Source organism: Taudactylus pleione, unplaced genomic scaffold (genome assembly GCF_031769625.1).
Source record: "Taudactylus pleione unplaced genomic scaffold, aTauple2 ptg000377l, whole genome shotgun sequence".
In the NCBI taxonomy this organism is placed as follows: Eukaryota; Metazoa; Chordata; class Amphibia; order Anura; family Myobatrachidae; genus Taudactylus; species Taudactylus pleione.
Window position 1 is genome coordinate 6,359,091 of NW_028284778.1, and position 22,018 is coordinate 6,381,108.

At 41.2% G+C, this 22,018-nt stretch overlaps 1 protein-coding gene and 1 pseudogene across 1 annotated transcript in view; one reads left to right on the top strand and one right to left on the bottom strand.

Annotated features, from left to right (window-relative positions):
• Positions 1 to 4,473, bottom strand: part of LOC148508094 (uncharacterized) — a 74,511-nt gene extending 70,038 nt beyond the window's left edge. The window contains exon 1 of the mRNA XM_088445294.1: positions 4,422 to 4,473. The gene's annotated coding sequence lies outside the window, so the exon portion shown is untranslated. The remainder of the gene's footprint in view (positions 1 to 4,421) is intronic.
• A 998-nt stretch (positions 4,474 to 5,471) lies between these two features.
• LOC148508095 (uncharacterized) overlaps positions 5,472 to 22,018 on the top strand; it is a 598,632-nt pseudogene continuing 582,085 nt past the window's right edge.

The window sequence follows — 22,018 nt, forward strand, 5'->3', positions numbered from 1 at the left end:
TTTCCACAGCAGTAGCCAATGAAAGTCTATCTGACTCTCATTGGCTGCTCTAACAGACAGCGTTGTGTCCTTCTCAGGGGGATGCGCTGTGCTGCAGCCAGCTTTCAGGGATTGGCCACAGCACAGCGTGTCCCCGGAGACCCGGCAACTTTACAAAAGTGAGTCCCCAGTGCCCGACATCGGGTAAAATACGCGCTATAGCGCGTATTCGTGAACACTGTGTGTGTATATATATATATATATATATACACACACACAAACTACTGAGGGTGGGAGCACTGCTGTTTTGTACTGAAGATTATATCATGTTATTAAAAACTCATAGAAACATATATAGGTTACACTATAATACACACAACATAAAAAGGAAAAAGATCCTCTTTGGTACCTAAAATCAAAGGCACAGATGTTGAAAATAGATTGTGTGTGTGTATATTTATATATAAGTAATATAAGATAATAAAAGGTAACTGTGCCGGAGGCGTGCCACCTCTATATATCACAATGTGTCTGACATATCAGAGATACAAGAAAAGAAAATGAAGGGGTATACAGACACAAGTGCATATCTAGCTAACATCTCCATGTAATGAGATAAAAGGGAGAAGCCAATGAATAAAAACCAAAGCCCCATATGCAAAAGTAGTGCACAATGCTAAATAGGGGCACCCATATCCAAAGAGTTACATATATTGCAAAACTCCTGTATAAGAGGGAAGACAGTACATATTCGACAAAGTAATAGAAAATGTCAATTACCTACATAGAGCATAACCACAAATAGGACCTACATAGAGCATAACCACACATAGGCCCTCATTCAGAATCGGTCGCCAGCACCGATGTGCTCGCAATCGGGTCGATAGTAAGCCCTGCGCACACGCAGCGGCCGCACTGCGCGTGCGCAAGCCCCGGAGCGAGAGAGAAACTCTCTTGCTCCAGAGCTCTCTACAAAAGGGGCGGCTGTCGATGTTGATCGACAGCTCTCCCCGTTTTGTAGGCGGGCCGGGGGGGTGGTTTCCAAAATGGAGGCGTTCCTAAAGGAACGCCTACCGTTTTGTGGGCGGCCGCACTGACATCATCAGTGATGTCAGTGGGGAGGTTCCTGCTCTTTCAGAGCAGGAAGCTCCCTGGGGCTTGCGGCTGCCGAGACCCAACCTTAGGGTCTCGTCGCAAGCCACGATGGTCGCGATGGTGTTCAACCATCAACCACCCACAGCTTACCTAACGACCAGGAGGCCGCACTTCAAAAATGAAGCGGCCGCCCTCATTCAGAACTAGCGCTCGCTTCTTGCCAGCGCCTCTGAATGAGGACCATAGTACCTACAAAGAGCACAACCATAAATAGGACCTACATAGAGCATAACCACATATAGGACCTACATAGAGCATAACCACAAACAGGACCTACATAGAGCATAACCACAAACAGGACCTACATAGAGCATAACCACAAACAGGACCTACATAGAGCATAACCAGTAATAGTACCTACATAGAGCATAACCACAAATAGGACCTACATAGAGCATTACCATATATAGAACTAAATAGAGAATAACCACAAACAGGACCTACATAGAGCATTACCATATATAGAACTACATAGAGCATAACCACAAACAGGACCTACATAGAGTATTACCATATATATAGAACTACATAGAGCATAACCACAAACAGGACCTACATAGAGCATTACCATATATAGAACTACATAGAGCATAACCACAAACAGAACCTACATAGAGCCGTATTCAATTTGGCGGCGAAAAGTCGGAATCGGCGATAAATTATTGCCGATAACGTTATTTTCGCATGTTTCAATTATCCCCGTATTCAGTTACAAAGACTTTTCGCCGGCGCGAAAAGTCTTTTTAAAAAAACCGGGATAGGTTTTCACCATGTTTTACATTGTGCAAAAAAGTGCAGAATTGGGGTTTATGGGTGCAGGCTTTAAAAAAATAGCTTGCACCCCTGGAAATAGCCCCTAAAAATTAACTGTGTCCAAAAAAGTTTATAAAAAAATAGGGACACCCCAAAAAAATTATTTTAATTTTTAAGTAAAAAAAAAAAAAGGGGAACAAGTTTTTAAATAACGAAATTAATTCAGGGGGGTGGGGGTGGGGGTTCCCAAGTATGCAGCAGGTGTTTAAAAGAATGCGGGTGGTAGCGGCAGGTGCATTTTTGAAGAATTTTCAAAATGCATTTAGGGACTTACAAATATGCTTGCATCCATTTTGATGTACCCAAAGTGCTATACTTCACCACTTCTTCATAGCCGCTATTATGCACCTGCTGCAGCTATTTAAAAATATGCAGAAGGCCATATCGGGGGTACCTATAGTGATTCCCCATGTTAGGACATATTTTGGGGTGTGCCAGGATCAATTCCCGAAAATTCAGAGGACTTTTCGCCAGTCAGTTTTTTGCCAGGTCCCGATTCCGCACCTTTTAAACTGAATACGGGGATAAAGCGGGCACGCGCCCGATACTTTATCCCCACTCAAACCTCCGATGTGGAGCAAAAAGTCCAGCATATTGAATATGTCCCATAGAGCATTACCATGAATAGAACTACATAAAGCATAACCACAAACATGACCTACACAGAGCGTAACCACAAACAGGACCTACATAGAGCATAACCACAAACAGGACCTACATAGAGCATAACCACAAACAGGACCTACATAGAGCATAACCACAAACAGGACCTACATAGAGCATAACCACAAACAGGACCTACATAGAGCATAACCACAAACTGGAGCTACATGGAGCATAACCACAAACAGGACCTACAAAGAGCAATACCACAAACAGGACCTACAAAGAGCATTACCACAAACAGGACCTACATAGAGCATTACCACAAACAGGACCTACATAGAGCATAACCACAAACAGGACCTACATAGAGCATAACCACAAACTGGAGCTACATGGAGCATAACCACAAACAGGACCTACAAAGAGCAATACCACAAACAGGACCTACAAAGAGCATTACCACAAACAGGACCTACATAGAGCATTACCACAAACAGGACCTACATAGAGCATTACCACAAACAGGACCTACATGGAGCATTACCACAAACAGGACCTACAAAGAGCAATACCACAAACAGGACCTACAAAGAGCAATACCACAAACAGGACCTACATGGAGCATTACCACAAACAGGACCTACATAGAGCATTACCACAAACAGGACCTACAAAGAGCATTACCACAAACAGGACCTACATAGAGCATAACCACAAACAGGACCTACATAAAGCACAACCACAAACAGGATCTACAAAGAGCATAACCACAAACAGGACCTACATAAAGCATAACCACAAACAGGACCTACATGGAGCATTACCACAAATAGGACTTACATAGAGCATTACCACAAACTGGACCTACATGGAAACAGTGGAGCAATATAATAAATCAAGAAGCAGCACAAAAAACATGTAAAGAATGACAGTTCATTAAGACCCAACAGTTGGACAAGCACTCCAGCAGCTGCTGACTGTCCGCAGCCTCCTCCCGACACTAAATGGACGCGTATGCGCAATGTAACAATTTTCAGCGAATCTCTATTAAAAAACATGTGGTTGTTGCTGGCCTAGAGTAGAGGGAATACTAACTGGAGCAGGTGTTGGAAAAGGCATTTCAGTGCTACACAAAAAGTACTGCTGCCCGTTCCTGCCCTCACTTTAGTGGCAGTTGTCTTGCACTTCCCCCTATTCTGTACACTGACCAGTGGTCAGTCCGTGATCTGCTCAGAGTCAGTAATGCTGATGGGCAGGATGCGGGCGGCCAGGGTAGAGGACAGAGCTGCAGACAGAACTGTAGTGTACATTCTAGCACCCTGCACCTGTCACAACCCATACAGTTCCTCTTTCCTGCCTGGGGTGTCACTTTCTGCTCTGGTGCTTCTAGTACACTCTGGTCTGTAACTCAGCAGTTGTTGCATTAACTGAGTAATACCACATATTAGTGTGTGCTGGGAGCTGTGTTATTCCCCCTCATATATCACTTACAGTCCCCTCTCCCCTATATAATAATACCACATATCAGTGTGTGCTGGGAGCTGTGTTATTCCCTCATATATCACTGTACAGTCCCCATCCCCCTATATAATAATAATAACACATATCAGTGTGTGCTGGGAGCTGTTATTCCCCCTCATATATCACTATACGGACCCTCCCCCTATGTAATAATAATACCACATAGTGTGTGCCGGGAGCTGTTTTATTCCCCTTCATATATCACTATACAATCCCCTCCCCCTATATAATAATATTAATACCACATATCAGTGTGTGCTGGGAGTTGTGTTATTCACCCTCATAGATCACTGTACAGTCCCTTCCCCCCTATATAATAGTAATATAATATATACACAACACGTTACCTGGCTCCGGCTGTGGCTGTCAGGAATGTCTATGACAAAATGGCAGCCAAAGCCCCTGTGGCCAGGCCCCCTCTGTTGACTGGGAGACTATAAGAATATGGCCGCCATACATGAGGACATCATTATACTGTACAGCTGTTACTCTAGGTATGTGCAGATGGCTGCTAAGTTACAGGTCGTCCTTCCTACTTTGTGCCGCCTGATTGGCTACTCGCTGCTGCCAATCAGCGCACTGTGGGGGATTGAGAGGGCGGTACTATCATAAGAGGGGCGGGGCAGAAAGTAGTCATAGCTACAAGGAGAAGAGAGGTGCGCGGCGTGGAAATTTGGAGGGGTATTTTTTTTAGTAACTTCCGGGTGACAGGCGGAGCAGGAATTATAAAGAGCGGCCATTTCTGTGTCTGGCAGCAGGTAATGGTATGTAATTGTATTTACTATTTTTATACAGGCAGCGCAGTCTCTGGTGCTGCATTATCATGTGTTATTTGTCATACAGGTAGATCACCTTCCAGCGTTGAATATAATACAGGTGGAGCAGACTCTCTTGTTACAATAAAACTGGTGAATCATACTGTGGTGGAACAGATTCCATTGTTGCATATAATACAGGTTGAGCAATCTAGTGTTGCATTATCATCATACAGGTGGAGCAGACCCTGTTGTTACTATTGTAGATCTGGAGCAGTCTCTGGTGTGCGTTGCCATCATACAGGTGAAACAGACAACAGTGTTGGTATAATGCAGGTGGAGCAGACTAGTGTTGCATAAAATACAGATGGAGCAGACCCCACTGATACAAATAATACAGGTGGGGCAGACCCTTGTATTACATATAATACAGTTGGAGCAGGCTCTGGTGTTACATATAATACAGGTGGAGCAGCCTTTGGTGTTACTATAATACAGCTGGAGCAGTTGCTGCTCGGTGGATAATTGACTATAGAGAAAGGGAGGTGTCCAGCGGGATCGGTATGAAATATTGCCAGAGAGTCTTTACTAGAAGTCACGTGAAAGCTAGACGTGTCCTGTTTAAATCACTGATCACTGAGGATGGACACAGACAGGAGTCATATGACTAGGAGGATTCTAAATCTCACCCTGGAGATCATCTACCTGCTGACTGGGGAGGTGGAAGTGTCACAGTGACATCACTTATATCTATAGTAATAATACAGGGACATGACTGGGAGGTGAGGGGATCTGGTAGTGTCACAGTGACATCACATATCTATAGTAATAATACAGGGACATGACTGGAAGGTGAGAGGATCTGGAAGTGTCACTTCCACATCACTGTGAGATCCAAAGTAGAATCCGGCACTCAATAAAAAAAACGCTTCTTGCCCCGTTGCCTTCCAAGCGTAACACACACATGGTGTGACCCAGATACCGAGCAGAACCAGCGGCACTCAAGGATTTTTAAAGAAGAGACAGCAAACAATAGTTGTACAGTCAAGACGATGTTTCAATGCATCAGTATTTTCCTGATGAAAATACTGATGTATTGAAACGTCGACTTGACTGTACAACTATTATTTGCTGTCTCTAAAATTCTCAGTCAGCTGTAACCGAGCAGCAGGGAGCTAGTTTAGTTTTTAAAATTATTTGGGGAGACCACTTTAAAAATTTGGGGAGACTCTCATAAATCCCTACAGTGGCTGAAGATCAGAACATATTAGATTTAGCACCGTTCAGTATATGATGAGTTTAGTATAACCTTTTATTGATGTCTCCCCCAATACACAGGGTTACACAGTAGTGAAGAAGACATTTGGTGAGTATGAGACATTCAGCAGCCATCCCAATGTGTCAGGAGGACTGAGCAGGACCCAGAGCCCCATCACGGTGCCTCCACCTCACTCAGTGATACATGAGAGACACAATGACCAGAAGATCCTGGAACTCACCAGTAGAATCATTCAGCTGCTGACTGGAGAGGTGACTGCTGGGAATGGGACATTATACAGTAACACCAGGGGATGTGTCTGGGTGATGACTGGAGAGGTGACTGCTGGGAATGGGGCATTATACAGTAACACCAGGGGATGTGTCTGGGTGATGGCTGGAGAGGTGACTGCTGGGAATGGGACACTATACAGTAACACCAGGGGATGTGTCTGGGTGATGACTGGAGAGGTGATTGCTGGGAATGGAACATTATACAGTAACACCAGGGGATGTGTCTGGGTGATGACTGGAGAGCTGACTGCTGGGAATGGGACATTATACAGTAACACTAGGGGATGTGTCTGGGTGATGACTGGAGAGGTGATTGCTGGGAATGGAACATTATACAGTAACACCAGGGGATGTGTCTGGGTGATGACTGGAGAGGTGATTGCTGGGAATGGGACACTATACAGTAACACCATGGGATGTGTCTGGGTGATGACTGGAGAGGTGACTGCTGGGATTGAGACATTATACAGTAACACTAGGGGATGTGTCTGGGTGATGGCTGTTCCATTGTGTGTGTCAGGTTCCTTTAAGGTGTCAGGATGTCACTGTCTATGTCTCCATGCAGGAGGGGAAGTATATAGAGTAACTCAGGGGTCTGTACAAGGACGTGATGATGGAGAATCACCGGCCCCTCACATCACTGGGTAAGAGGAGACTGTAATTTATTGTACAGGGGAGAGCAGGCATGGGGGCCCCCTATATACACACATCACCTGATAATCACATATATATATATATATATATATATATATAATGTACTCCTACAGATGGACCCAGTAATAGAAATACCCCAGAGAGTTGTCCCCATCCTCTCTATTCACAGAATTGTACAGAGGAGAATCACAGAACCCCACAGGAGCATCAGGTAGATGGGATTTAGGGTCTCACCAATATACCAAAGTGACTGTCACTATGTGATCTATAGAGAAGCTGTGTTTATCTTTTACACTGATATTGTACTGTTTAGTCTCAATTAATGAAGGTGGACATTATTAAAGTGTTTTTATTTTTAGAGTGAAAATTTGCCTGTTATGGTAGAGGGAGAAGAGATGTATGTGACTGATATGAAGGCAGAATATATAGATGGTGAAAAAGAGACGTATGTGACTGATATGAAAGCAGAAGATACAGGGGGAGAAAAGAAACGTATGTCACTGATATAAAGGCAGAAGATACAGAGGGAGAAGAAGAGACATATGTGACTGATATGAAGGCAGATGATATAGAGGTAGAAGGAGAGACATATGTGACTGATAATAATGCAGGAGATATAGTGGGAGAAGAAGAGACTTTTATGACTGATATGAAGGCAGAAGACACAGAGGGAGAAGAGATGTTTGTGAGGGGTGATCAGCAGTGCAAAGAGGAAGAAATCCCTTCAGATAGCACAGATGAGTAATAAACACTTTTCTTTGTCAGTCACTACAGCAATCTCTTATCCTACACCCTCCTCTGTCAGTACAGACTAATGATTGAAATGTATCTGTCAAGTGGGGGAGTCAGGAACCATCAGCCCCTATTATACTCCTGCTCTCCCCCTCACATCATATCACTGTGTTACCAGCCCAGAGATCTGACCAGTCTCCTCTCCACTCTCTCTGGTGTATCTCATACATCAGGAGCCATCAGCCCCTATTATTCTCCTGCTCTCCCCCTCACATCATGTCACTGTGTGTTACCAGCCCAGAGATCTGACCAGTCTCCTCCCCATACTCTCTGGTGTATGTCATACATCAGGAGCCATCAGCCCCTATTATACTCCTGCTCTCCCCCTCACATCATTTCACTGTGTGTTACCAGCCCAGAGATCTGACCAGCCTCCTCCGCACACTCTCTGTTGTATATTATACATCAGGAGCCATCAACCCCTATTAGACTGCTGCCCTCCTACCTCACATCATGTGTGTTACCAGCCCAGAGATCTGACCAGTCTCCTCCCCACACTCTCTGGTGTATCTCGTACATCAGGAGCCACCAGCCCCTATTATACTCCTGCTCTCCTGCATTTAAACATTTTAGAAGTCATCACTGGTAGAACAATATTAGGGTGTGAGGGCTTCCTAAGTCTGTGATGTGTAATTGTATACTTAACTTTTTGGTACATACAGTGGGCTTAATGTAGCAAGATGCAGAAGACAAGCCTTGGCGCTGCGGGCTTACCATAATAAACTACCCACAGTGCTGGAGGCAGAAGACGAACCTTGGCGCTATGGGCTTACCATAACAGACTACCCAGAGTGCTGGAGGCAGAAGACGAGCCTTGGAGCTATGGGCTTACCATCATAGACTACCCAGAGTGCTGGAGGCAGAAGACAAGCTTTGTTGCTATGGGCTTACCATAACAGACTACCCAGAGTGCTGGAGGCAGAAGACGAGCCTTGCCGCTGATAACGCGAGGTGTTTTGGATATTGTTTTTAAACCTTACTTATTATTAGAAGAAATGGAATAATTCACACCAATACCAACTTTAAAATAAATGACAATATTTTACTTAAAAAGCAAATTAATTATACATGTATTATGGTATTATGGTCAAAGCAGACTTACAACATAAAAAACATTAAGTTCAGCAACAGTGACAAAATGATTATTTGCAATGCCTAGCATAGACTCCTAAGTGACAGTCAGCCCTGTTTATACTTACAGCCCAGCGCCCTGCAACTCTCTCGACCTACGATCTCTCCTGCTCAGCCCGACTGACCGACCCCTCCCCTTTTTGATCAATCTTTTATACTTTTTCCTCTTTGCTACAGACATATTCTAAAATGACGAATATTAATTAATTCAATATTCATGCGCACTAAACATTTCACTAATTATATATTTTAATCATAACAAAACCCACAGTCTCCTTTCTATGTTCTCAAAATACTGGTGACCGCTTATAGGCCAAGGCTATCCTGATTAGCTCCCTCCTTGTTTAGCCAGATCTGAGACCTACTGTCTCCTAGTCTGTTCATACTCAACTAACCCATTATTCTGTCTTGCTAGAGAAGAAATGGTTTTGATCAGTTCTAATTTCTACCTATTTCTGTAATAACACTTATACCTTTTAGATTAAACAATATTAAACAATAATAACTGTTGCTTCAGACACACACCTGCCTACTTTAGAGAGAGGGTAAACCTCATCTCTAGGCCTGAGGCCATTCGACACATGTCGGTCCTCCGCAACTTACAACTAATATATTAATTTCTATGTACTCTTAATTGCAATGAAAATAATGAAAGACATAAGCATGCATATATTCATGAATTGCTGAAGGAATATGTACGGTCACATATTCCGACGTTATCAGTTCCATCCTCATGAAATTTGAGGGGTCATAACTCCGAAAAAAGTTCATATCTCTGAAGAAAGTTCATATCTCTCATAGATTGCATCGTCTGATTTCTTCTTAATGCACTGGAAAATCTTCTTGAAGCATCTCACTAATATATAGAAAATCAACAACATTATCATGACAAAAAATATTAATCTTCCCATTGCGTGCATAATGCCACGAAACCAATTTTCAACCCATGCGAACTAGGTAGTGGGGTTCGACCAGGTGAACCAACTGTCGGGAATCGTACCATCATGTTTATTCAGCAAATTCATTTTTAACCTGAGTAATTTCATTTAACCTTTATTTTATGTCTTCTGCATCAGAAGAATTTGTGATGTATGTACAACACTTTAACTCTTATACTGTACAGAAAAAATTGAAATAACAGCGCTGCTTGCTGTGTCACAGTAAAATAATGGTAAGGTAGATGAAATACTTATCCGCATTAGTAGAGCTTAACATGCCCCTCTCATGGTGAGAATTTCTTCTTATACCAGAAACTCCGTGTATATATGAAAAAAGAGGTATGTATGATGTCAGCATGTGGTTTCAAGAGTAATAATATACATGGAAATCACTTCAACACAATATAGAGGATACGAGTTAAGGTGTACCCCAACTCATTAAATTAGAGATGGGTATACCCCGATATTGATCTCCCAAAAGAGGGGTTCATCCAGCATCAATAAACGTACCCCCTGCAGTACCAAATAAATTTTCAAAATGTAACGGTAAGGCGTACCCCAACTCACTGATTGAGAGATGGGTATACTCTTAAGTGGGTATCTTTAAATCCAAGTCCCACGAGCAGGTCTAAGCACACACCTGGACTTACACTTGTAAGGGAAAACAGGATATATCAAAGGTATCTTTAACCCAAAAAGAGAGTTGAAAGTAGAACGCGTACCAGTACTCACAAAGCTATTAGTTGTTACAAGCTCGTAAAGGTATCTTTCATTTTAGATTACTAATAGTCTTCAACACATGGGAAAGTAACTTTTTTTCCATTAATCCAAAAATTAAATAGTAGTATAAAATTGTTGATAAAATGAATTTTTAATAGCAAACAAATGGTTGCATGAACATAAATGTAAATACTTAAAAAAACTTAAAAAACATTCTCAGGGGGAAACAGCCGGGCTGTGATGGACTGAGGCAGCAAAGGTGTGGAGACAGTGGGGTCCGGATCCCAAACATGCAAAAAGGCTGGATAATATAGCAATCTCCCAACACCTACCTCAAGTCAGTACACAAACACAGCGATCCCCGTGAGAAGGTGACCCTCCAAGCCAACGCGTTTCGAGAATGAACTCTTTTTCAAGGCATGAGGGTACATACTGAGTCCTCAGTTTATATACACATCTCCGTGTATTTTCCAAGATGGTGTCTTCTCTCCTTCCGGTCCGCAAAGCGCACCGTCGTTTCCCGTCTGAAACAGTAAACAGCCGCTTTTCCTCCTCATTGATGTTTTCCCACTCTCCTTCAATAACGGAGATACTGGGCATACTCGTTTGTGTAGAAAACCAACTCAGGTTGTCTAGGTTCCCCGGGATTTAACCGGAAGTCGTCACTTTATCGCATGGAATTCTGGGGGATGTAGTTTTTTCTTATATGGACGGAAATTCATTTCATCACAGTGTTTTTTCACAGGTAGTGTACAGACTCATTGGCTCTAATAAACAAAAATGTAGTATCAATTGAAAGTAATAAAAAACAATAATATAAATATCAGCACTGTATAATAAATAAATAGATGCACACATATAAAATGGCATATATTGGAGCGTACACACGGTCAGATTTGTCAGATTTGTCAGATGAACGACTGAACGATTAAACGATTTGAACGATTTGGACGATTTGACCAAAGTTTTGAACGATTTGAACGATTGAACGATTTTTGACTGCATTAAAATGAATGGAATCGTCCAAGTCTGACTGCAAACCCATCAGATGTCAGATATCGTTATCTGACAAACGGGAACGCGCATCGTTGATCGTCCATCGTTCAGGCATGTCAGATATGAACGATTTTTCATCAGATATGAACGACTGAACGATTTTTAAATCGTTATCGTCCATATCTGAAGAAAAAATCTGATCGTGTGTATGCACCATATAAAAGGGACTGCTTAGCAGTATAAAAAAATCAATAAATAAGAATAGATTCATAGAAACCAAAGGGTTTCCACAGATGTGGGATGTGTATAGGTTGCAGACACATTAAGGACCATAACAAAAAATACACGGAAATACGGATCAACGAGGTTGATTTTAAAATAAGTGATTTTGTGACATGTAACACTTCGAACGTAATTTATGCTGTGGAGTGCACATGCGGGTTGACATATATAGGACGGACCACAAGACCCCTGAAAGTACGTCTATCCGAACACATGAGGAACATCAAAAAAGGATTGGTTACCCATTCTCTATCCAATCATTTTAAAAATGTACACGATTGCTCAATTCAACATATTAGAAGATTTATAGGTATTATACATGTGGAGGCAACGTGGAGAGACAAGAATATCGAAAAAAATCTAGCAAAAACAGAAATGAGAACAATATTCAAACTCAAAACCCTCCATCCAAAAGGTCTTAATCAAGACTTTGAGCTAAAATGGTTTCTATGAATCTATTCTTATTTATTGATTTTTTTATACTGCTAAGCAGTCCCTTTTATATATGCCATTTTATATGTGTGCATCTATTTATTTATTATACAGTGCTGATATTTATATTATTGTTTTTTATTACTTTCAATTGATTCTACATTTTTGTTTATTAGAGCCAATGAGTCTGTACACTACCTGTGAAAAAACACTGTGATGAAATGAATTTCCGTCCATATAAGAAATAACTACATCCCCCAGAATTCCATGCGATAAAGTGACGACTTCCGGTTAAATCCCGGGGAACCTAGACAACCTGAGTTGGTTTTCTACACAAACGAGTATGCCCAGTATCTCCGTTATTGAAGGAGAGTGGGAAAACATCAATGAGGAGGAAAAGCGGCTGTTTACTGTTTCAGACGGGAAACGACGGTGCGCTTTGCGGACCGGAAGGAGAGAAGACGCCATCTTGGAAAATACACAGAGATGTGTATATAAACTGAGGACTCAGTATGTACCCTCATGCCTTGAAAAAGAGTTCATTCTCGAAACGCGTTGGCTTGGAGGGTCACCTTCTCACGGGGATCGCTGTGTTTGTGTACTGACTTGAGGTAGGTGTTGGGAGATTGCTATATTATCCAGCCTTTTTGCATGTTTGGGATCCGGACCCCACTGTCTCCACACCTTTGCTGCCTCAGTCCATCACAGCCCGGCTGTTTCCCCCTGAGAATGTTTTTTAAGTATTTACATTTATGTTCATGCAACCATTTGTTTGCTATTAAAAATTCATTTTATCAACAATTTTATACTACTATTTAATTTTTGGATTAATGGAAGAAAAGTTACTTTCCCATGTGTTGAAGACTATTAGTAATCTAAAATGAAAGATACCTTTACGAGCTTGTAACAACTAACAGCTTTGTGAGTACTGGTACGCGTTCTACTTTCAAGTCTCTTTTTGGGTTAAAGATACCTTTGATATCCTGTTTTCCCTTACAAGTGTAAGTCCAGGTGTGTGCTTAGACCTGCTCGTGGGACTTGGATTTAAAGATACCCACTTAAGAGTATACCCATCTCTCAATCAGTGAGTTGGGGTACGCCTTACCGTTACATTTTGAAAATTTATTTGGTACTGCAGGGGGTACGTTTATTGATGCTGGATGAACCCCTCTTTTGGGAGATCAATATCGGGGTATACCCATCTCTAATTTAATGAGTTGGGGTACACCTTAACTCGTATCCTCTATATTGTGTTGAAGTGATTTCCATGTATATTATTACTCTTGAAACCACATGCTGACATCATACATACCTCTTTTTTCATATATACACGGAGTTTCTGGTATAAGAAGAAATTCTCACAATGAGAGGGGCATGTTAAGCTCTACTAATGCGGATAAGTATTTCATCTACCTTACCATTATTTTACTGTGACACAGCAAGCAGCGCTGTTATTTCAATTTTTTCTGTACATTCTATGAATTCTTAGATTTTTTGGGGAAGATCTTTTTTGAAAGGGCTGCAGCTTGCTCAGAAGTGCCAATAGTCTCTCCAACCATTTGTTGTGTTCAGTTAACTCTTATACTGTTTGTAATGTGACGCAATATCCAAAGTTACAGCTGTAAGGTAGTGTGTGCTGCATTTTAATTCAGTGTTTATTTGCTTGAAACTCTCTTACCACACTGTCTGCGATATTGTTTATTAATTCCCTATGTACCAAATGTTGTTATGTTACCAAATCCTAAACCAACCTTATAACTTTGGGACAGTGTAAAGAGGTGCTTTTACTTTTCCATATACCATTTTTATTTCTATTTACCATTCTTACACAGTAATTATTTCATATGTTTCTTTTAGATTTTCTGTTGTGTTACCTTTGCATCAGGTAGCAATGTTCTTATAAGACCCTTTTCAAAAGAATTCACCGGTAACCATCAATAAGCCTTATGCCCACACATATATGTCCTGATCATACCTTGGATACCTTGTTAATTTTAAATGTAGGGAACCTGTGACATTATAAGGTTGAAGTGTGAGAGTTCCACATCGTGAGTGAAATGTTGTTTGATTTGAGTGCAATGAGATAGACATTAGCACAACATTCCCTGAATGACATTGTGACTACATACCCAACAATCAACTTTATTGTTCTTTCTATAAGCTCATGATAAGTGTCCAGGGAAGAAGTGTCAGTTTGTATAGAGATGCTTTCTTTGCACCATTGTATACCCCTTTTCTGAATTTAAACCACAGTATTTACATAGACACCTTGGAATTGTGAGGCAAACCTTCACACCTTTGCCATACTGTAATGGCTCTTTTTTTCCCGATACTTCATCAGATGTATCTTGTACGTAGTACCAGTATGAGACCTTATTTACCTGTATTTTGTTATTTTAATGTATTTTCTTTTCAACCATTTTAATTATTTTTTCCCTTGGTCTTTTGACCATCCTCTGATGCGTACCTATACCTGGGAGTATCAGTAGTAAAATGAGTGTGTGCGTCTTTTATGACTCTTAATGTGATTAAAACCATATCCCTTATGATCATGAGTTTTAAAATAGGAGTGGAGTCTACCAATATGACCCCGGCAGTACCCCTAGGATAACACTCCACACCGTCCTCATCAGTCACCAGTCCTTGTCAGCTCCTATTTACTATAAAAAAATTTAAAAATGGAAAAAAAATAACTTTCCCAATCAGTGGATACACAGAGACTTGATCACCAATAGCCATCTTTCCTTTTCTTAGTTCACAACCCGCAGAACACTACTAATAATGTCCCCGATTCTGTGAACCTTATCTTGGCCTGAACTGTGACTTTGATCAGGCCCATCATCAAATAAGTTTGTTAAATTTAAATCACAGTCAATGTCTTTATCTGCATCTTCTTTGGCTTTAACTGACCTCACCGCCGGGTTGGAAACCTTCTTGCAGTGAGATTTTGTGAATCCAATTGTCCTTTTCAGCCACATCGATGTTGTTAGCAGAACCTGGAACGGGCCTTGCCAGCGATCTATGAGACAACCAGAACATAAGAAATTTCTCACCATTACATAGTCTCCAGACTGGACTCCATGACAAGGTTCTTCTGGGAGTCTCTTCATAAGCTTTCCTTGCTTTTCTTCAGATGCTGTGAGAATTGTATAACATAGTCCATAGTTAAATCATATAACAGTGACAAGTCTGTTGCTGGACTTACAATAAGGATAGGCAGTTTTCCAAAAAAATTAAAAATAAATAAATAGCTAATAAGGCACAGGTTAAGTGATCGCTTTGGAGTGGTGTGGATGCTATACAAAACTAGAGGTAAAAGCCCCCAGTCAACTCATAGTAGTCTCCATACCCACCTTATCTAACTTGTACTCAATGTTAGCGTTTACACATTCAATTTTTTTTTTTTTTTATAAACCCATATATTGACATATTGCTTGTAATACTTTCCCTGTAAAATAAGTACCTCTGTCACCTTCAACAACACATAGGATACTATAGTATATCTGGAAACATAAATAACTGCACAATTTCTTAGCTGTGAATTATGCTGCACATGATGGATTTCTGTGACAACATCCGGAAACTGTGAAGTCCTCACAAACAATAAATGGTTAGATAAACACAAGGTATCCAGGACACATTGAACCTGCTAATGATAGTGAGATTAGTTGCAGGAAGGACATGAATATCAGTAATAATCATCAATTGTATCAGCTGAATCAGATCTAACAGTTCACTTCTGGGGAATAGTCATAAACAAATTGTTGAATAGAATAAACAGGCATAACTATAACAGTAAGCTTAGACATTTAAGTTAGCTTCAGAGACAATAGTCTATGAGATAAAAATCTTGGTATTATTGATTAAAATAAGCAAGCATAGAGAAAACAATAATCTTAAGCGTTACATCAACATTGTCATCACCAGAGACAGGAGCCTCTGGGGTTCAAATCTTGAAAAAAAAAAAAAAAAATCAGCATTGTCATCACCAGAGACAGGAGTCTCTGGGGTTCAAATCTTGGAAAAAACAAAACAAAAAACAAAAAAAGGGGGGTCAGCTGGGCCAGCTGTGAGAGCCGGAGGCGCTGCCAGTGCTGTTGGCTGACTGCCACCTTGTTATACCTCCCATTGCCATATTGCCAGACATTGCAAATACTTAACCCTATTCTTCACCAACCTAATCAAAATAATTGCTGCTTTCAAAGCCTCCAGAACAGATTGGTTAAATGTGCCAGCTATGGGGAAATGACCAGAGGTCCATTCAGTCATCCCACTCCACCCTGCAACAAACCTCACACTCTCATCTCCGTACTTGTCTTTCATAACTGCATACATACTGGTCATTCCTAATCACATATATATATATATTTTTTAAATGACTACCCTCTTAACTGTTGGCAACTCACTCGATGCCATATTAAAAAAAATGTCTTTCTCTCGCTCTGCTGCAAAAATAAAACTGCATTTTTTTTCTCAAACAGCCAATCTCTATGACCTTGAACCGGGAACACTCTTCCAGCTCCTCAAATAAGCTTTTACACTTGCAATGAGAAACTTAATTCTTAAGTACAAGTTTTGTTAGTGGGATACCTTTACAATTTCATGGTAAACTACCCTGGAAACAATTTTCCGTTTCACCAAACCAATTCCTTCTCACTTTCATTCGAACAACCATTACCATCCAGGTGCATCACGCGCCATTCTCCCCATACTCTGTAGCTTATCAAGCTACAATCCACCTCTTCACCCTCAAATCACTTACTCTTACCCTCTTATAACGTACAAGAACCAACTCCAATCCCATACATGTACTAGACAATGTTGCCTTTTAAAAATCAAATGAGACTAACTGTTTCTTTCACTTTAAAATTGTGACATGTCTGTCAAAATGAAAACCCAAAAAACTCTACCCTCGTGTTACCTGTCTTTCGTTATCAGGTCAACACCTCCCATGTACAATCTGACCTCGTTAACAGATTTGTACCTTAGTTACCTGGTGCCTCCCCTGTCCTCGTTATCAGGGTTCAGCGCACCTGTTACACCTGTGACTATACGTATACGTTATGCACCTGCCCTCGTCATCAGATTTAGCACTTTTACATCAATATTATCTTGTTCTTAAATATCTGCAGATCAATTTTACACTATCTAGCCACGTGGATTTCTCTTCTTTGTTTATAATATTACCCCGCAATTTACATAACCAGATTTATGCCTTTCTACTCCACTTCTATGCAAGGCATACTACAGGGGAAAATGGGAAAAGCCAGCTCACCAAATATCTCTCGTCCCAACCCCCCGCTGACACTTAATTTTTATAACCACAAAACCAACCATCAAAAAAATCAACAATACTACCCCTAATTTCTGGGAAAAATGACTCAAATAAAATTTCAAATTTCTGGAAACCAGAAAACAAACAACAATTCTAATGAACTGCTTCTGTCGGAACCCAAGTCCAAAAACCTAATCAAATGACAAATCACTCTCTAACAACACTATTGGATCAAAATCCTCAAACCTCAATTTAAAAAACCAAAACAACATTGCATATGTCATAAAATATTAGGAAAAACTCATCTATGGTAATCAAATCCCTAACTAACTCTAACACAGCAACATATGCACAATTAAGACACATCAGGGGTCCCTGTCAATGGGGTTGTCAATGAAAGAGAAAGACAGAAGAATGAGGAAAGGTAAAGGACAGTATGCACAACCTTTTTTTTTTTTTTTTAAGGAGGAAAAAAGTTATAGATCACTCACACAAGTTGCATACACTGCTGTCTACAGTTTTTTTTTTTTTAGTGTCTTTTTTGACACAAGACCCTAATCTAACCCCAACTCCAAGCGGAAGCCGTAAGCAATACTCGGGTGGGGTCCTTTCCAGACCCTGCCGCCGTAAAGGTCAGCCAATTACCCAAAAACACGTCATTCAACCAATCATACTTCACTCTTTCATACAGAGCAGGGAAGGAAGAAAAATGAAGAAGGAAAAAACTGGTTTGCGCAAAAAAAAAACAGTTCTCAGAGTGAGCAGAAAAAGAAAATAGAAGGTATCAATAAAACTTCCCTAAAAAAACATCAATCTACCAATAATTTCAGAAATAGATATCTCAACTAACAAAAATGCCAAGATAATCACTTAACTTGCAAATTAAAAGAAAAAAATCCTCTCTATTCTACACTCAACCTATTTCAGTGCACGAAACACCATTTCTCCAAAATACAAAACTTTCTTATACAAACTACACAATGGAGAAAAACCTTATTTTGAGAAACAAATTATACCAAAACAAAACAAATCCAAAACAATCAATACAGCGCAATTAACTTAACCATCATATCAATGACTGAAGGAGAGAGAAAAACAAAAACTGCACGTTTTAAAAATTATCTAATGAGCAAAATAACTCACGGCTGTGCACTCTCTCTCAATCACCGATACAGCGGGCGTCAACAGGTGTATCTCGCTGGGGCCTCCATGATTGATAACGTGAGGTGTTTTGGATATTGTTTTTAAACCTTACTTATTATTAGAAGAAATAGAATAATTCACACCAATACCAACTTTAAAATAAATGACAATATTTTACTTAAAAAGCAAATTAATTATACATGTATTATGGTATTATGGTCAAAGCAGACTTACAACATAAAAAACATTAAGTTCAGCAACAGTGACAAAATGATTATTTGCAATGCCTAGCATAGACTCCTAAGTGACAGTCAGCCCTGTTTATACTTACAGCCCAGCGCCCTGCAACTCTCTCGACCTACGATCTCTCCTGCTCAGCCCGACTGACCGACCCCTCCCCTTTTTGATCAATCTTTTATACTTTTTCCTCTTTGCTACAGACATATTCTAAAATGACGAATATTAATTAATTAATTCAATATTCATGCGCACTAAACATTTCACTAATTATATATTTTAATCATAACAAAACCCACAGTCTCCTTTCTATGTTCTCAAAATACTGGTGACCGCATATAGGCCAAGGCTATCCTGATTAGCTCCCTCCTTGTTTAGCCAGATCTGAGACCTACTGTCTCCTAGTCTGTTCATACTCAACTAACCCATTATTCTGTCTTGCTAGAGAAGAAATTATTTTGATCAGTTCTAATTTCTACCTATTTCTGTAATAACACTTATACCTTTTAGATTAAACAATATTAAACAATAATAACTGTTGCTTCAGACACACACCTGCCTACTTTAGAGAGAGGGTAAACCTCATTTCTAGGCCTGAGGCCATTCGACACATGTCGGTCCTCCGCAACTTACAACTAATATATTCATTTCTATGTACTCTTAATTGCAATGAAAATAATGAAAGACATAAGCATGCATATATTCGTGAATTGCTGAAGGAATATGCACGGTCACATATTCTGGCGTTATCACCGCTATGGGCTTACCATAACAGATTACCCAGAGTGCTGGAGGCAGACTAGCCTTGGCGCTATGGGCTGACCATAATAGACTACCCAGAGTGCTGGAGGCAGAAGACGAGCCTTGGCACTATGAGCTTACCATAACAGACTACCCAGAGTGCTGGAGGCAGAAGACGATCCTTAGCGCTATGAGCTTACCATAATAGACTACCCAGAGTGCTGGAGGCAGAAGACGAGCCTTGGCGCTATGGGTTTACCATAACCAATTACCCAGAGTGCTGGAGGCAGAAGAAGAGCCTTGGCGCTATGGGCTTACCATAATAGACTACCCAGAGTGCTGGAGGCAGAAGACGAGCCTTGGCGGTATGGGCTTACCATAAGAGACTACCCACAGTTCTGGAGGCAGAAGACGAGCCTTGGCGCTATGGGCTTACCATAATAGACTACCCAGAGTGCTGGAGGCAGAAGACGAGCCTTGGCGGTCTGGGCTTACCATAATAGACTAACCAAGAGTGGTGGAGGCAGAAGACGATCCTTGGCGCTATGGGCTTACCACAATAGACTACCCAGATTGTTGGAGACAGAAGACAAGCCTTGGCACTATGAGCTTACCATAACAGACTACCCAGATTGCTGGAGACAAGTGACTGCACCAATTGTTTTCACACAGTGAGCACTCACAGCTGGCACTGATTGTTGCATTGCAGTGATCCTGTCCATGTCAGTGACTGGTATCTAGTGGTACAGAAAGTGATTGTATGTGTCCACCATCCTTTGGAGGAGAGTGGCTGCTTGCTCAGCAGTTTCATCTGCCAGTCTGTTTCCCTGGGCTATAGCATTTTTTCCACGCGTGTGTGCCTGACATTTTCACCTGTGATTTGTGCTGGGAGCCATGTGGCTTGTAGTAAGTCTGGCAGTTGCTGATGGTGGTCTATAGTCATCTCGGCAGCAGTGAGGAAATGTCTAGGCAGCCAGTGACCACTTTTGTCTATCTATTGGCTGTCACATGTTGTGTCTGTGTGCAGACCAAAGTTTGACGACTTATGGGACATGGAGAGAATGTCTGTCTTAATTTTGTGCCACTGGTTTTATCTTCCAAGCAGACAGCAATGGCTTCCCCTGTTACATGGGTTCATGCCTTGGGCAATGGGTGTCCAATGTGAGGCTGAAATAGCCCAGAGGATGGAGCTTCTCTCCATATAACTGGGTAAGGATGCCAGCTGTATTAACTTGGGCCTTGTGTAGGTGGAAATCTTGTTACCATAATTTGGAAGGCCCCATGGCAGGACCTCAGTGAGGGCTTTTTAGATATCTTCAAATGCTTTAGTGGAGTCCTCTGTGTTTGTCTCCTATTCTGGGTGTGGTAAGGCAGAAAGGTCATTAGCCAGAGCTGGAGGAAAATAACTCGGAGTAACCGTAGGAGACCTCTCCTGTGTAGTGTGTACATGTTCCTAATTTGTGTAATAAATTTTCTCATTCCTTCTGTACAATTTGGACAGTGTTTGCACATTTCTCTCTGAGTGGACCGGGGACTGCACATTACACAATATTCTTGTTATTATCATTATGTTCCTCACACAAACATTTTTAAGGACCCAATTTTGAGAATAGTTTAGGACATTTTTTTTTAGCAATTTATCCTATATCTGATTGTTTTCTTGCAATAAATACTCATCATTACACTGACCGGCATCCATTGTGGATTTTCCAAGAAAGAAGGACCCGACCTCATTGTGGTATAGGTAATCACAGTAATACAACTTCATAATGAGACGTCTCCTTAATTCCAACGTCACCGGCAGGCCTACAGTTTGTTATATCTTCTAATGGGGACAGACCCATTATGAACAATGTGGAAGTGTTGTATCCAGCAAGGATTAAGGCAGGGGCGGATTGGGGATTAAAAGTGGCTCTGGTAAAATCTGTGGAAGTGGTCTCATGTAGGCGGCACCAAATCAACTGTAGGCGGCGCCAACAGCAAAGCAGGCGGGATTAGAGATCTCTGCATGTGCAGGTCTCCTTCTGCAAGATTGCTCACTGTGTCCCAAACGCCGTATCCTGATTGACCTGCTGCTGGGGGGTTGTCGGCCCCGTTTTCTGGGCGTGCCAAAGCCAAATGCCTGCATCCTTGGACACAGCTTTACTGGCCCCGGCAGCATAATTTTGCTAAACACCGTGAGTAATCTGAGGGTTACTCAGATGTCCGATGGTCACGCAGTTGTTCTGATGCTGCCTCCTTGGATGCCAGAATAATAAATCAGATTTAACAAACCCAACAGATCGTGCAGTGTCAGC